This window comes from Procambarus clarkii, chromosome 20 (genome assembly GCF_040958095.1).
Source record: "Procambarus clarkii isolate CNS0578487 chromosome 20, FALCON_Pclarkii_2.0, whole genome shotgun sequence".
Lineage (NCBI taxonomy): Eukaryota > Metazoa > Arthropoda > Malacostraca > Decapoda > Cambaridae > Procambarus > Procambarus clarkii.
In genome coordinates this window covers 18,480,530-18,487,814 of record NC_091169.1, presented here as the reverse complement: position 1 = coordinate 18,487,814, position 7,285 = coordinate 18,480,530, and positions in this window count along the sequence as shown.

The window sequence follows — 7,285 nt, the reverse complement described above, 5'->3', positions numbered from 1 at the left end:
CTATGAACTATACAGAATATTAACTGCTGTACACACAAAGTTAATACAGTAAATTTTAAAAGGGCATAAAAACCAAAAGGCTTAACCATAAACCTATCTTATCCTATTATATCCTATCCTAGCACGCAGTCTTTCATATTAGGCCTATGTAGTTAGTTTTGGATGTTAGTTTACTTCTCAGGGCCTCTTAAAAAAAAAAAACAGTGTAAACTTTTGAATGTAACCATATACTGTATGTACAGTTTATCCATAATAGCTACAGCTAATGTAGCTTTGGAAGAGAGGTTCGTGTATGTGTATATGTTCACTTGCTGGGATAGATTAACACGAGCCAATAATTAGTTGTTTTGCATATTGGCATAGTTGTTGGCATCATTTATCACTAGCAAGTTATATAAAATTCACTCGTCAATTCATACAAAATGGTTCTGAATTTAATTAATTTTGTGACCGTTGCAATGAATCTATTATCAACCGAAAATTGCTGCGCTTTGAAGTTTAATGGTGCATTATTATTATTTTTAAACAAAATACACATGCTGATTCAATACACTGTTGGGAAAAGGCAAATCCATGCCTCGGTGAAATGAGGAACGATCTGCACTTCAGGTGGAAGGAGTATTTGGACTGAGGATCTGAATACTGTACTTTTGGATAGATATATTCGTTACAGGTTCTAAAGATTATAGAACCTATGACTAATGGATGTTATGTATGATATATAGTCTGTTGTTCCCAAGAACATTCACATTTTGAATTCTAAAAGAAAATGAAATGACATTACCTGTTCTCATTCTAGGCAAATAATCTAGGCCTAATTTTGTACATATTTACTATCCTAGTACTAAGAAAAGTTAGGGTTGGTCATTTCCACCCTTCTCTACATTCTGTGTACAGAAGATGACAAATTATATTTAAACAATTGTGAACAAAGAATATGCATCTATATTCACGTTCAAGGCTGATCATACAAGAGTCTAAGTAAGTACTGTATTGCCTTTGATGACCAGACCACACACTAGAAAGTGAAGGGACGAAGACGTTTCGATCCGTCGTGGACCATTCTCAAGTCGATTGTCTTGAGAATGCCTTTGAATGAAATGATGCCTTTGAGTTCTTGGGTGCAGAAGTCTACATCCTCTTCTCACAACTGAGGATCCCAGGTTTGACCCGAGTTGGAGGAACTGTTGGGACATTTAATTTAATTTTTGATGCCTCTGTTTACACAGAAGTAAATCAGGTTCCTGGGATTTATGCAACCCACAATAATTGCCCTCTAGGAAAGGTCATCAGTAGTTTATGATCTAGGGTGACCTCAGTAAGCTTCCTGTCCCCATCTATGGGAAACAATGTTGAACCATACAAGACTGAGACGTGCATCTCTCCGAATTCATGTACCATCACTATGTATTTGTTGAAAACAAGTTAGGATTTGAAAATTTAGTCTCTCACAGTTAATTATTCATCTGTGAGAGTTGAAATAATTCACAGTTATTCCAAATAGCAGCTTGGTTAGATTAATTCATTTGTTATGCACACCATTCCCATCTTGCAAGGAAGAGGAGTGGACAAGGTTACAGAAGCACAAAATGCAACCTGTCTTTTTAAAATTACATCACTTTGTCACATCCTGTAGGTTAGAGAACTGGCGAAAGCCTAGCAGTAGTAATGTCTAGACATCTGTTAATCATATTGTAATGTCCCAGAGATATTTGGCTCTTCCTGCATTGATGGAACAACTTAAGTTTTATTGGTATTCTCTTTGTTACTGCCCTGAGACCACTCAAAAGCAATCCAAGGAGGTAACCAATTATTTAATTCCATATATTTTGCCTAACTTATGAAGTTCAACCATGCATTCTGAGGCCAGTATGGGATTAAATTAAACTACAGATTCCATTATTGACATTATTGAATTTTTAACATACCTGTATGTGTGTGTGTTCAGACAAAGATGTTATACTTATGTGCTTCGTTATGTGCACTCAGACATGACCACAGAGTACTATGGGGTCCCTTTGTCTCGGCACCCACTGAAAAACAGAATTATGATCTCATTATTGAGGACAGGAGGAAACTAGGTTTCCTCCTGTCTAGATTTAGACAGGAGGAAACCTGTCTAAACAGGAAAATCTGTTTTCCTGTTTAATCTAGGGAAAACCTGAAAAAGCCTAAGATTTATTTTCCCCAAGCTGCAAACCATATTAGTTGCCCAACACCTAGGTACCTAATTAGTGCTAGAAAAAAAAGAGAGAGGTACAGTATTAGAAAGTGGTCAAATGTCTTCCTGTCTGGGTATCTAGCCAATCTTATTTGTGATATTAGATCACATCATGTCGAGTTACTTTAATTTAACTTGGAAATTGACTTATTCTGAATAAAATGCCCTCACTAAATAATACTGAATTAGTATTTTGGATATATTTTATTTATGCAAAAATAGAGGATTAGATTATATTAGTTACATATGTACAGTATTCAACGGGTGTGGGGTCCACTAACACCCACATGATTGGTGTGGGGTCGACTACCACCCACATTATAGGTATGGTGTCCGCTACCACCCACAAGATGGATATGGGGTTTGCAGGATGGGTACACATTCCATAATCACCCACAGGATGGGTATAGAGTCCACTACTACCTGCAGGATTTGTATGGGGTCTGTTACTACATACAGGATGGGTGTGGGGTCCACCACCCAAAGGAGTGTAAGGGGTCCACAATCACCCACAAGATTGTTATGGGGTCGAATATCACCCCACAGGATGGGCATGGGGTCCACAGGATGGGTACGGAGTTCTCTACCACCAACAGGATGGGCATGGGGTCCACTACTATGCACAGCATGGGATTGGGGTTCACTACCACCCACAGGATGGGTTTGGGGTTCACTACACCCACAGGATTGGTTTGGGGTGCACTACCACCTACAGGATGGGTTTGGGGTACACTACCACCCACAGGATGGGTTTGGGGTGCACTACTACCATCTGCATGGGTGAAGGGTCAACTACCGCCCACAGGATGGGTATTAGGTCCACTATGGCACTCAGGATGCAACCTGTCTTCAGGATACATTAGTACTTATGTGACATAATGCTCATAGTTGCTATGCTGCTAATGTTCACAGTTTACCTGCGGTCCGTCTAATTACCACAAACTACACAAACTTCAGAAAGCTTCCTGGCAATACATTAGTAATGAATAAATATGATATATTTACTCATTATAATGTTGGTGCTGAATGTACAACACGAAAAAACATAATTTTAATCTGAAAAAGTATCTTTTTATAAAGAAATTAGACGAAAATAAAAAGCTGGTGACGCCAAATCAAGTCGACGATCCAAGCTTCGGTTAGGTTAGGTTAGGTTTGGTTAAGTTAGGTTAGGTTAGGTTAGGATAGGTTAGGATAGGTTAGGATAGGTTAGGTTAGGTCAGCCTAACTTAATATATCATATTTATTCATTACTAACGTATTGCCAGGAAGCTTTCTGAAGTTTGTGTAGTTTGTGGTAGCTTGTGGTAATTAGACGGACCCTTTACCTGTGGTAGATTTACAGTTATTACAGCCGCAAGACACCAACCCTTCCTCACGTCCCATAGTACCCGTCCCATCGCCGTGGACACCAGAATAGTCGGTTTAATCAAATTTGAACGATACTTGTGATTTTCCATTCCCTCTTCTGGTGTACTCACCTAGTTGTGCTTGCGGGGGTTGAGCTCTGGTTTTTTGGTCCCGCCTCTCAACTATTAATCAACTGATGTACAGAGTCCTGAGCCTACTGGGTTCTATCATATCTACATTTGAAACTGTATGGAGTCAGCCTCCACCACATCACTTCCTGCAACTCCTAATGCATTCCATCTGTTAACTATTTTGACATTGAAAACGTTTGTAACGTCCCTGTGGCTCATTTGGGTACTAGGTTTCCACCTGTGTCCATTTGTTTGTGTCCCGCTCGTGCAAAACAGTTTATTTTTATCTACCCTCTGAGAATTTTATAGGTAGTGATCATGTCTCCCCTAAATCTTCTGTCATCCAGTGTCGTGAGGTTCAGTTCCAGCAATCTTTCCTTGTAGCTCATACCTCTTAGCTCGTGGACTAGCCTGGTTGCATACCTCTAAACCTTTTTTAATTTCGTTTTGCGTTTGATTAGATGTGGACTCCAGGCTGGAGCCGCATATTCCAGTATTGATTTAACATGAGGCATACAAGGTTCTGAATGATTCCTTACACAAGTTTCTGAAGCAGAAATTTGCGTAATATTTTCCATCCTATTCGAATATCATGGATCAGCTACATTTAAATTTTGCCCCGAGGGGCGAGTTTATTGGGCAGCGCCACTCATCTTGTGAGTGAACATACCGCCATAGCAGAATGTACAACACTCCCCAATAGGAAGAAAACCCGCTGGGTTGTTCATCCTGTCACTTGTACCCAGACACAGCTGGGACTTGCTTAACTGTCTCAAGTGAACAGCTCCTCAAACAAGAAGATTAACATTTATCAACCCTTAAAAGCTTACGTTATCTTGCGGGTGCAAAATGGGGAAATCTTTTAAGAACAGTATCAATATTTGACAAATAGTGTTTTCCTAACTCAAACAATGTGGGGTTTATTATTCTACAGTTATTCCTAATGTCTCTCAGGTGTTCACATTCACGTAGATAGTGGTCAAGGCGGTGTCCATCACTCTCACCACAGATTCTGCAACTTCGCTGATCAACTGTTGTTTCCATTCCAAATCTCCATGGATATTTGTATCCAAGACGGATTCTCGCTATTACAGATTCTCTCACTCGTCGTCCTCCTCTTCGGCCATACTGATTGGGATTGCCAGCTGCAACCATGTTGTACCATCGTACAGATTCACTGGTTTGTGCTTCTATCCTCCTTTCCTCAGTTACCTTGTCACGGTGATGTTGCCTGATAATACCTCTAATTTGTAGTTGAGTCTTGGGTATGAAGTATTCAATATGGTCTCCTTCAGCGCCTTCAGCAGCCAGCACATCTGCTCGTTCATTCCCACATATTCCAACATGGGAGGGGATCCACAGAAACTTGATGACTCTTCCCTGATTGGTAAGTACTCTCACAGCTCTCTTGATTTCAGCGACTATTGCAAGATTTTCTGCCTGATTTTTACTTAGGCTTTGCAGTGCTGCTTTTGAATCGGTGCAAATCACTGCACCATTAGTGTTCCGTTCAAGAAACCTTAACGCCATAACAATGGCAGTTAGCTCTGCTTGCGTTGAAGAGGCATAGTTCTCAATACGTGCTTTTTCTTCATTTCTGCGTTGGAAGGTATTATCCTTGATTACCGTGTATGCTGCACCAGCCCTGCCATTGATAGGATTAGATGACCCGTCAGTGTAGATTTGATCTAGTTCATCTCCGGCTTCTTTATAAATGTCCTCGAGATACTTGTGCCTCATTTCTTGTGGTATCATGTTGGATTTTTTCATTGCCATTTCATTGATGATGATCTTGCATGAGTCATCCTCCCAGGGAGGTAACCTCTCTACAGGCAGGAGCTCACGGGCTTGCTCAAGCAGGTGAAGCTCTTCAAGGTAGCAGACTGCTCTGTGATGCCATTTTTTGCTTCTCCTGTTTCCCCCTGAAAGTAGCACAGAGCTCAGTTTTTTCTTGGCAATATCATTGTAATGGGGATCTCTGGCTATCCTAATTGCAAGCTTAGCATTCAGCTCCTGAATTCTGTTTTTAATACTGGGAAGGGACAACAACTCTCGTAGATTAGACGTTTTGGCAGTTCTTGGGACTCCAAGAATGATTGTCATGGCTTCATTTTGAATGCTTTCAAGCCTTTTCATATCGGTTTGGGAGTAGGTGCACAGTACTGGTGCGGCATAGTCTATGACGGAGCGCACATAGGCTGTGTACATCATTTTGAGCACGGCAATTGAGGCTCCATGTCCATTCCAGGTCATAGCTTTCAGTGCCTTGAGTCGACTTTTGCATGTTCCTATGAGTTGATTGAGCTCCTCTTTCTTTCCCTTGTTAGAGCCGACAGTGACGCCAAGGTACCGGTAGTGGTCAACCCATTCAAGTGTTACACCATTAATTTGCAGTTCTTCATTTGCTCTCCGCTTGTGATGGGAGTATGCCTTCGTCTTGTTTGTGGAGAGAGTGAAACCGAGCTCAATACATTTCCTTCCGAGGAGTTCAATGGACTGTTCAATTTTTCCCAAGGTGGGAGCTTGTATTAGGACATCATCTGCATATCCCACTTGTTGTGTTCCTTCCGGAAAATCAATATTTGCAATGGCGTTCATAAGTACATTGAATAGTGTAGGGCTTAAGACTCCGCCTTGGGGGGTCCCGAGTTCCATACTCATTGTTCTGGACACTGCTCCATTGAAGCAAACCTTGGCTTCCCTTCCTGTGAGGTAGTCTTCAACCCATTTCATGAGTCTCCCCTTGACACCCATGCATGCAAGCTCGTCCAGGATCGCAATCCCCTGTGCTTTGTCGAAGGCTCCTTTGATGTCAACAAATACAGAGTACCTAGCCGTGTCATTAACCAAGTAATTAACTATACAATTTGCTGTGCTCCGTCCTTTAACAAATCCATTGACCCCCTCCCCTAACCTGCCTATTTTGTGCAACAGTCGGTTTAGGATGATCCTTTCAAGCATCTTGCAAGTGCATGACACGAGGCTGATAGGTCTGTAATTACCAGGGTCATTAGGCTTCGGTATGGGAATAATTATTGCGTGTTTCCATTGTGTGGGCAACACTCCACTTAGGAATGACTTGTTAAACAGGTGGAGTAGTGGATTCCCAGACACTGCACACAGTGCATTGAGTATGTCGTAGGTGACGCCATCTTCACCAGGTGCCGTACTTTTACCCTTTTTCATAGCGCCCCTTACTTCTTGGGCTGTGATTGGTTCCCCATACTCGTCATCACTAGACAGTGCTCTTGTTATCCTAATTCTTCTGTCATCATGTCGCAGGAGCTGTTCCCTGCTGATTTCTGCAGGGAGGGAGGAGGAGGATGCTGCATCACTCCACTTGTGAATTAGTTCCTCAGCCTTACCCTGGGGGTCTTTGTGAGCCGCAGGCCGGGCTCTGCCCCCCTTAGCTATCTGAATTTTTGCCCACACTTGTCTTGCAGATGTTTCCCGTCCAATAGAGCTAGTGAACTCAAGCCATTGTCTTTCCCGCTCTTTAATCTTCTCTTCCCTGGCTACTTGACACACTGTCTTAAACAACTCTTGGTTACTTTCAGTGGGATGTCTCCGGTACTCTCTACTC